Source organism: Corylus avellana, chromosome ca9 (assembly GCF_901000735.1).
Source record: "Corylus avellana chromosome ca9, CavTom2PMs-1.0".
Taxonomy (NCBI): Eukaryota; Viridiplantae; Streptophyta; class Magnoliopsida; order Fagales; family Betulaceae; genus Corylus; species Corylus avellana.
The window spans coordinates 17,487,153-17,496,691 of record NC_081549.1 but is presented as its reverse complement, the minus strand read 5'-3'; the positions used below and the strand labels follow the sequence as shown (position 1 = coordinate 17,496,691).

General features: G+C 39.3%; 1 pseudogene; it reads left to right on the top strand.

Moving 5' to 3' along the window:
* Positions 1–1,648: 1,648 nt before the first annotated feature.
* Positions 1,649–7,721, top strand: LOC132162392 (leucine-rich repeat receptor-like serine/threonine-protein kinase BAM1; annotated as a pseudogene).
* The last annotated feature ends 1,818 nt before the right edge of the window (positions 7,722–9,539 follow it).

The window sequence follows — 9,539 nt, the reverse complement described above, 5'->3', positions numbered from 1 at the left end:
CTGCGTGTGGCAATTGTTTACGGCAACAATATGAATTAGATTAAAGAGCCGTTGATTTAATATTGATAAACTATGAATTAGCCTATTTACAGGACATATATATTGAATTTACACACACACACACACACACACACACACACACACACACACACACACACATATATATATATATATATATATATATATATATATATATATAATTTAGATTTTAAAACAAATGGATTTTGTTTTTACCTTAATTTTTTTTTTTAAAAAAAACAAACAATGGAACATCATGGTTTAAAATTTGAAAAACTTAGTATAACTTATCAATTCAATGTGCAGGTGGAACTACTCTAGCATTGCCAACTTGGAAGTGTTTAGTGCCTTTGAGAACAAGTTCACTGCCTTTCTTCCTTCCACTTGGGATTACGACCTTGAAGAAGCTCAAGTTCTTGGATCTTGGTTACAATCATTTCTTTGGTAGAATCCCAGAAATCTATGCAAATCTGGTAGGCTTGGAGTATCTTTTGCTTGTGTCAAATGGTTTGCATGGAAAAATTTCCTACGAGTTGGGCAATCTCATTAACCTAAGAGACATTCGCTTGGATTTTAACAATTTTCAAGGTGGGATCTCAAAGGAATTTGGGAACATGGTGAATCTAGCTCAAATGACTTTGTACCTCTATAAATTGGGTGGCCCAATTTTCTTAATGAAACAACTTTTAATTGAGTTGTACTAAATCTAAATGTGGTGTGGCTGTTTGAGGAGGAGGGCCCTCCTTCCCCTCTCCCTCTTTTTTCTCTCTGACTTGCATTTTTCAATGGCTTTTTTGTCTCTTTTTCACCTTCTTACACAGTATTTATTCTCCACCTACCACCAACCACCACTCCATTGCCTATGACGCTCGCCTCCTTCCTCATCCAACTCACTAGGCTCTTCGTTCGCTGTCCGCCCTTCAACAACCCAGATCTACAAAGGTTCATGGATGGGTTTTCTTTAACGCTTGATCTACCTTCCTTCGATTGATTCAGGTCTCCACGCGCCAGTCCACCGTCCTCCTAGGTCCCCGCAGCCACCTTTCATTCTGCCTTTAGCCATTCACGCGCCGATCCAGCGGGCTTCTCCTGTCGTTTCTCCACCTTCTCCTCCACCGACACTGTTGATTATTGGCTTTTTCTTATGCTTTTCCCCTTGTTTTCTCGTTTTTTTTGTTGACATTTCTTGTTTTTGCTTTTTTGTTTTATTACGTTATTTCCTTGTATTTTCTATTGGGTTTTGTGGGTTATAGTCTCCCTTTGGTCATATGTTATATTTTTGTTGTGGTTATGGAGATCAGTGCTTTCACAAATAGTAATCCATTTCTTCAACTTTAGACTTGGATTTTGACAGTTCCTTTTTTGTTTCAGCTTTCTTTCTCATGTTGTCGCACTTCCTTGGCAGGATACATATGGGTTTGGACTAAGTAGGATTGAAGAACTTATTGAGGTTTGTGACTCTTCAATCTCGGTGGACTCCATAACAATCGAGGGCACAACATTTTTTTAGGTTTCAGAGAAAGGGGCTGCTTGAGGTATTTATTGCCGCCAATAGCGTTTTGCCATGGCCAGGCCATTTAAATGACTTCCTTTCAAACAAAGAAAAAGATGTTTGATTCCACTTGCTAATATGGTGCCTTTCATTGTTTTGTCACTTGTCTCTCTTCTTAGTACTTCTTGTTTTTCTTCTTCTTTAGATAGTGATTTTCATGCCTTAGTCACACTTAAAAAAAGATTTGAATTTTCTGACTCCATTCTAAATACTTGGAATTCTTCGAGTCCTAGCACAGTTTGTTCCTGGGCTGGAATTCAATGCTCCAATAGATGTGTTGTTTCAGTGGACTTAACAGAGTTGAATCTGAGCGGCTGTGTGTCACCTCAAATTTCAAAACTTGACCAGCTTACTGACATTTCTCTTGCTAGTAATCAGTTCATAGGTACCTTTGAGATTGCAAAGTTGAGCAGTCTTCGATGGCTAAACATCTCATCCAACTATTTTAGTGGTAGCTTGGATTGGAACTACTCTAGCATTGCCAACTTGGAAGTGTTTAGTGCCTTTGAGAACAAGTTCACTGCCTTTCTTCCTTCCACTTAGGATTACGACCTTGAAGAAGCTTAGGTTCTTGGATCTTGGTTACAATCATTTCTTTGGTAGAATCCCAGAAATCTATGCAAATCTGGTTGGCTTGGAGTATCTTTTGCTTGTGTCAAATGGTCTGCATGGAAAAATTTCCTACGAGTTGGGCAATCTCACTAACCTAAGAGACATTCACCTGGATTTTAACAATTTTGAAGGTGGGATCCCAAAGGAATTTGGGAACTTGGTGAATCTAGCTCAAATGACTTTGTACCTCTGTAAATTGGGTGGCCCAATTTTCTTAATGAAACAACTTTTAGCTGAGTTGTACTAAATCTAAAGGTGGTGTGGCTGTTTGAGGAGGAGGGCCGTCCTTCCCCTCTCCCTCTTTTTTCTCTTTGACTTGCATTTTTCAATGGCTTTTTCGTCTCTTTTTCACCTTCTTACATAGTATTTATTCTCCACCTACCGCCGACCACCACTCCATTGCCCATGACGCTCGCCTCCTTCCTCGTCCAACTCACTCCACTCTTCATTCGTTGTCCGCCCCTCAACAACCCAGATCTACAAAGGTTCATGGATGGGTTTTCTTTAACGCTCTATCTACCTTCCTCCGATTGATTCAGGTCTCCACATGCCAGTCCACCGTCCTCCCAGGTCCTCGCCGCCACCTTTCATTCCGCCTTTAGCAGTTCACATGCCGATCCAGCGGGCTTCTCTTGTCGTTTCTCCACCTTCTCCTCCGCCGACGCTATTGATTATTGGCTTTTTCTGTTGCTTTTCCCCATGTTTTCTCGCTTTTTCTGTTCGCATTTCTTGTTTTTGCTTTTCTTTTTTATTATGTTATTTCCTTGTATTTTCTATTGGGTTTTGTGGGTTATAGTCTCCTTTGGGTCATATGTTATATTTTTGTTGTGGTTGTGGAGATCGGTGCTTTCACAAATAGTAATCCATTTCTTCAACTTTAGACTTGGATTTAGACAGTTCCTTTTTTGTTTCAGCTTTCTTTCTCGTGTTGTCGCACTTCCTTGGCGGGATACATATGGGTTTGGACTTAGTAGGATTGAAGAACCTATTGAGGTTTGTGACTCTTCAATCTCGGTGGACTCCATAATAATCGAGGGCACAGCTTTTTTTTTAGGTTTTAGAGAAAGGGGCTGCTTGAGGTATTTATTGCCGCCAATAGCGTTTTGCCATGGCCACGCCATTTAAATGACTCCCTTTCAAACAAAGAAAAAGATGTTGGATTCCACTTGCTAATATAGTGCCTTTCATTATTTTGTCACTCGTCTCTTTTCTTAGTACTTCTTGTTTTTCTTCTTGTTTAAATAGTGATTTTCATGCCTTAGTCACACTTAAAAAAGGATTTGAATTCTCCGACTCCATTCTAAATACTTGGAATTCTTCGAGTCCTAGCACAGTTTGTTCCTAAGCTGGAATTCAATGCTCCAATAGACGTGTTGTTTCAGTGGACTGAACAGGGTTGAATATAAGCGGCTATGTGTCATCTCAAATTTCAAAACTTGACCAGCTTACTGACATTTCTCTTGCTAGTAATCAGTTCATAGGTACCCTTGAGATTGCAAATTTGAGCAGTCTTCGATGGCTAAACATCTCATCCAACTACTTTAGTGGTAGCTTGGATTGGAACTAATCTAGCATTGCCAACTTGGAAGTGTTTAGTGCCTTTGAGAACAAGTTCACTGCCTTTCTTCCTTCCACTTGGGATTACGACCTTCAAGAAGTTCAAGTTCTTGGATCTTGGTTACAATCATTTATTTGGTAGAATCCCAGAAATCTATGCAAATCTGGTTGGCTTGGAGTATCTTTCGCTTGTGTCAAATGGTATGCATGGAAAAATTCCCTACGAGTTGGGCAATCTCACTAACCTAAGAAACATTCGCTAGGATTTTAACAATTTTGAAGGTGGGATCCCAAAGGAATTTGGGACTTGGTGAATCTAGCTCAAATGACTTTGTACCTCTATAAATTGGGTGGCCCAATTCCAAAGTAATTAGGCAACTTGACAAACTTGATGCATCTTGTACTTTCCTTCAATGCATTTACTGGTAAGATTTCATTTGAGTTCTGCAATCTCAAGCAACTCAAGTACTTGGAATTGTCCTCGAACAATCTGCACGTGTCTATTCCAGACTGCCTCGCAGACTTTCCAAATTTGAAAACTCTTCAGCTATCTTGGAACAACTTCAGTGGCATGATTCCTTAGAGTATGGGACATAACGAAAAAATTCAGTATCTCGAGTTGTTCTTAAATAAGCTCATTGGTACAATCCCTCGGAACTTGTGTTTTTCAAATAAACTCAGAAAACTGAATCTCTTTAAAAACTTCCTCTCTGGGCCGATTGCTGAAGGACTAGGGACATGTTCAAGTCTCACCAGAGTGAGTTTGAGGGACAACTACTTGAATGGTAGCATCCCAAATGGATTCCTATACTTGCTTAAGTTAAATGTACTAGAATTGCAGAACAACTACCTATCAGGAACCTTGCCAGAGAATGCCAATAGTTCATTAGAGCCAGTAAAGTTAGCCCAACTTGACTTATCAAACAATCTCTTGTTCGGTCCTTTACCTCCTTCATTTTCAAATTTCTCTTTTATCAAATTCCTTTTGCTTGGTGGAAACCAATTCTCGGGTCCAATCCCATCTTCTATAGGAGAACACCTTAAAATAGTAAGGCTTGATTTGAGTCAAAATTCACTCTCCGATTCATTCCCACCCGAGATTGGAAATTTTTACCATTTGACATATCTTGACCTGAGCCATAACAACCTCTCTAGCTCAATCCCACTAGAAATTTCCAACATCCAGTTATAAACTTATTTAAATTTTTCTAGAAACCACTTGAACCAAACAATACCCACATCAATTGGCACCATACAAAACCTCATAATTGCTGATTTTTCCTTCAATAATCTCTCTGGTAAGCTACCGAAATTCGGCCAATTCTATTGGTTTAAGGCCTCCTACTTTACAGGTAATCCTAATCTTTGTAGTGCTCTACTTAACAATCCTTGCGATTTCACCCCAGGCAAATGAGGATACAAAAGTGACCCTGCACATTTCAAGTTAATCATCATTGTTAACATTTTGATAGCCTTTTTAGTGTTTGTTATTGCTGCTGCCATAATCATGACTGAGTTATTGAAAAGAAAGCGTCTGGATTCATGGAAAATAACCACATTCCAAAAGCTCAAATTCAAGGTCTCTCACATCCTCAAATGTGTGAAAGATGACAATGTGATTGGAAGAGGGGGAGCTGGGATTGTCTACTATGGCAAAATGCCGGATGGGGTTGAAATTGCAGTCAAAAAGCTTCTTGGTTTTGGCTCAGACAGCCATGACCATGGCTTTCAAGCTGAAATTCAAACACTTGGCAAAATTAGGCATCGGAATATTGTGAAACTCCTAGCATTTTGTTCAAACAAGGAGACAAATCTCCTTGTTTATGAGTACATGAGAAATGGGAACTTAAGTGAGGCACTGCACAGCAAAAAATATGTAGTCTTGGATTGGAAATTGAGGTACAAAGTTGCCATTAAAGTAGCCAGAGGCCGATGCTACCTTCACCATGATTGTTTGCCAATGATCATTCACCGGGACATCAAGTCCAACAACATTTTGTTAGACTTCAGATTCGAAGCACAACTTGCCGATTTTGGGCTCTCCAAGTTCTTGATCAACAACTGCAAATTGGAGTGCATGCCAGCAATTGCAAGATCCTACGGCTACATCGCACCTAGTATGTGCCACTTTTTGCTCTATTCTAGCTGTATATAAACGTCTCTATTTTTATGTAGTGTTATATTGAGTTAGGATGGCTGGTTGGTAGTTACTTTGTTAGTAAAATTAGTAATTTGTGAATTGTCAAACAACCAAAATTTGTGGCCTTGTTGTGGATTGAAATTCCCTCTTATTAGGCTGTCCAAATAATACAAAAATTCAAACCATTTAAGAGAGGGGTGTTGCAGGATCCACCTACTTCGAGTAGAGGGTAAGTCCCTCATCCCTCATCTTAGACTATCCGAAGTAGGTGGTCCACAACTCTTTCTCCTGTCTACTTGAATTTCTTTGTTATTCAAACAACCTAATAACAAGGGATCTTGATTCCCTTGTTTGATTGTCCTTGCATGGTCCATCATAGGGTAGTGGCCCAACACGGGTCACTAAATTTCAACATCATTAGAAAATTACATCAATAATTGTAAGGACAGGCACCTACACGACTAACATATGTGTCAAAAATGCAAACACCAAATTTAAATTCAGTTAGGGAGAGATGACCTTAAATATATTAGTTTTTAAGGAAAATCTTATTTTTATATCCATATATTTTGTGTACACTTCTCATTCAGATTATTAATTTAAAAATAGAATTAACAAATATGGCAATTAAATATCATATTTATGAAAGATATTTGTATTAGAATGCATAAAATGTGTGAAATAATATTCTCAAAACAAACAAAAAAAAAAAAGTGTGAAATAACACTTAACTTTTCTTTTTTCCCTTTTTCCACCTTTCTCTGGGCCTCATCATAATTGCTTGGAATTCAATGTAATCACTTATAATGGCATTCTTTGTAAAGCTCTGAGTTTGCTCAATGAGTCTAAACTTTTCATTTTAACAAATTGCCTCAAAGTTAGATGGTTATCTACCACCAGCAGCTATCGAGGGTGGAAACTCCAATGCATGGTACGAAGTGCTTAGAGCAATATTTGTGAATTTGTGTTCTCCCATCCTGAGTGGAGTTTTGTGGTCTATCATACCAAAAAAAAGTTATAATATTTCACCCAAACGTACAGCCCTTTAACCAAGTAGGCTTAGGTTTCCATCAATTTACACGCCCCTGCCCACACCACCACCACCACTGTTTTTGTATTGTTAGTGTAAGCAAACTGGGTTTGGACTAATGTGGAAGGCTCCCCACTTGCCCTTTTCTCTCTTGGCCTCTTTGTATTCACTTTAAACATGCTGAATCTCTTTTTGTCTTAACCCTAATTTGTTTTCTTTACTCATTGATTCTCTAAAAGTGTGATAATTGTCTCTCCTAGAATATGCATATACTTTGTGTTCGGCGCTGGCATCGAGAAGGAATGCACTTACCAAAAAAATGCATATACTTTGCATGTGTTGTATATTAATATCGTGGTCATCACATATTTCAGAATATACATATACTTTGAAGGTTGATGAGAAAAGTAATGTGTATAGCTTTGGAGTTGTCCTCCTAGAGCTTCTCACGGGCCGCCATCTAGTGGGTGATTTCTGCGAAGGCGACGATATTGTACAGTGGACCAAAAGGGTAACGAAGTGTTGCAAGGAAGATGATAAAAACTAAACTGAGAAGAAATTTTGTATGTATTACTTGATGTCAATCGATTTACATGATGGGTATTTATACATAAAAAAATGGTTTACATAGCCGTTGCAAATTAATGTTAAGATCTTCTATACATAGAAATTATTTATGTAGAAGGAATGTTAACATTGCTGGTTGGAGATTTGCCTTTCTTAATTGTTTTATGACCATTGCACAGATTTATTTCCTCAACACTCCCCCTCCAGTTGGAGTGGATATTCATGACACCCAACTTGTCAAGTAGGTAATGGAATTGTGTTGAACCTAGTGCCTTAGTAAATAGATCAACATGTTGTTGAGTGGTAGGTATGTGAAAAGTTTGAATTATGCCATCTTGCAGCTTTTCTCGAATGAGGTGGCAATCAATCTCTATATGCTTTGTTCTCTCATGATAGACGGGATTCGAGGCGATGTGGATGGCTGCCTTGTTGTCACAATACAATTTTACTAGTTATGAATGTGAGATATGGAGGTCCGCCAACAGTTGATTCAACCAAGTAATTTCATAATAGGTTGAGGCCATAACTTTGTATTCTACTTTAGTTGAAGAACCGGATATTGTTGTTTGCTTTTTCATTTTGCAAGATATTGGTGAGCTTCCAAGGAATATACAATATCCAGTGACTGATCGTCGAGTGTCTCTGCATCATGCCTAATCTGTATCACAAAATGCGTGTAATTGAATGTTGCTTGTGGCTGATATGAGAATTCCTTGTCCTGGAGACTGCTTGATGTATTATAACACTCTGTGTGCTGCATCTAAATGGGATGTGCATGGTTTGTCCATAAACTGACTCAACACCTACACCGCATAGGCCAAATCTGGTCTTTTAATGATTAAGTAAGTCAACTTACCAACTAGTCAACGATATGATGAAGGATCAACAATGAGGTCTCCATCATGTTTACCGAGGGCTAAATTTTGCCCTATGAGAAATTTGCTAGGCTTAGCACCAAGAAAGCCGGTATCTTCAAGTATTTCAAGAGCATACTTTCTTTGTGACAGAAAGATGCCTTTCTTTGAACGAGCTACTTCAATACCCAGAAAATACTTTAAGTTGCCCAAATCTTTGAGTTTGAAATGGTCACCCAAATGTTTCTCAAGTTTCAGAATCTGCTCCAAGTTGTTGCCTGCCAATATAATATCGTCTATATATACAAGAATGGTTGTGAAGATACCTTTGTGGGATCGGACAAATAGTGAGTAGTCTGCCTTGGATTGTTTATATCCTACACTAATGAGAGTGGAAGAAAGTTTTGCATACCATTGTCTTGATGCTTGTTTAAGCCCATATAGGGATTTGTTGAGTTTGCAAACTCTAGTCTCCCTCTTTCATCCGAAACCAGGAGGAAGGTGCATGTAGACTTCTTCATCAAGGTCACCATGAAGGAAGGCGTTGTTGATGTCAAGTTGATGCAAGTGCCAACCGCAGGAGGCAACAAGGGCAAGGAAAGAGCGGACAGTAACCATCTTAGCAACAGGAGCAAAGGTCTCCGTATAATCAATGCCAGCTTGTTGGTTGTAACCTTTAGCCACTAAGCGAGCTTTATATCGTTCCACAGAACCATCTGGGTGATATTTTATTTTGTAAACCCATTTGCAGCCAATGGGTTTCTTTCCGAGCAGAAGAGGTGTTAAGTCCATGTTTGAGTCGACTCTAGAGCATCCACCTTAGCACGCATTGCATCTCGCCACTTGGAATCCTGCATGGCCTGCAAGAAAGACTTTGGCTCTTATGCAAGAGAAATAGCAGCACTAAAGGCACGATGGTAGTTAGAGAGACAATCATAAGATAAAAATACGTCAAGAGAGTAAGGGGTACCTGAGGAACGCACCAACGCTGACTCAGATGATTGAGTGGTATGAGACGGTAAAGCCTGTGCAAGGTGAAAATCACGCAAGTATGCAGGTGGTTGGGTCGATCGAGTAGATCGCCGAGTAACCGGAGGTGGGGAAGAGGTAGTCTAAGTGGCAGAAGGGGCAACCGAAGCTTCAACGACAGATGACAAGAGGGTAAGGACATCATCAGGGAGGTCAAAAGGAATAGGTAAGACCTGCGAA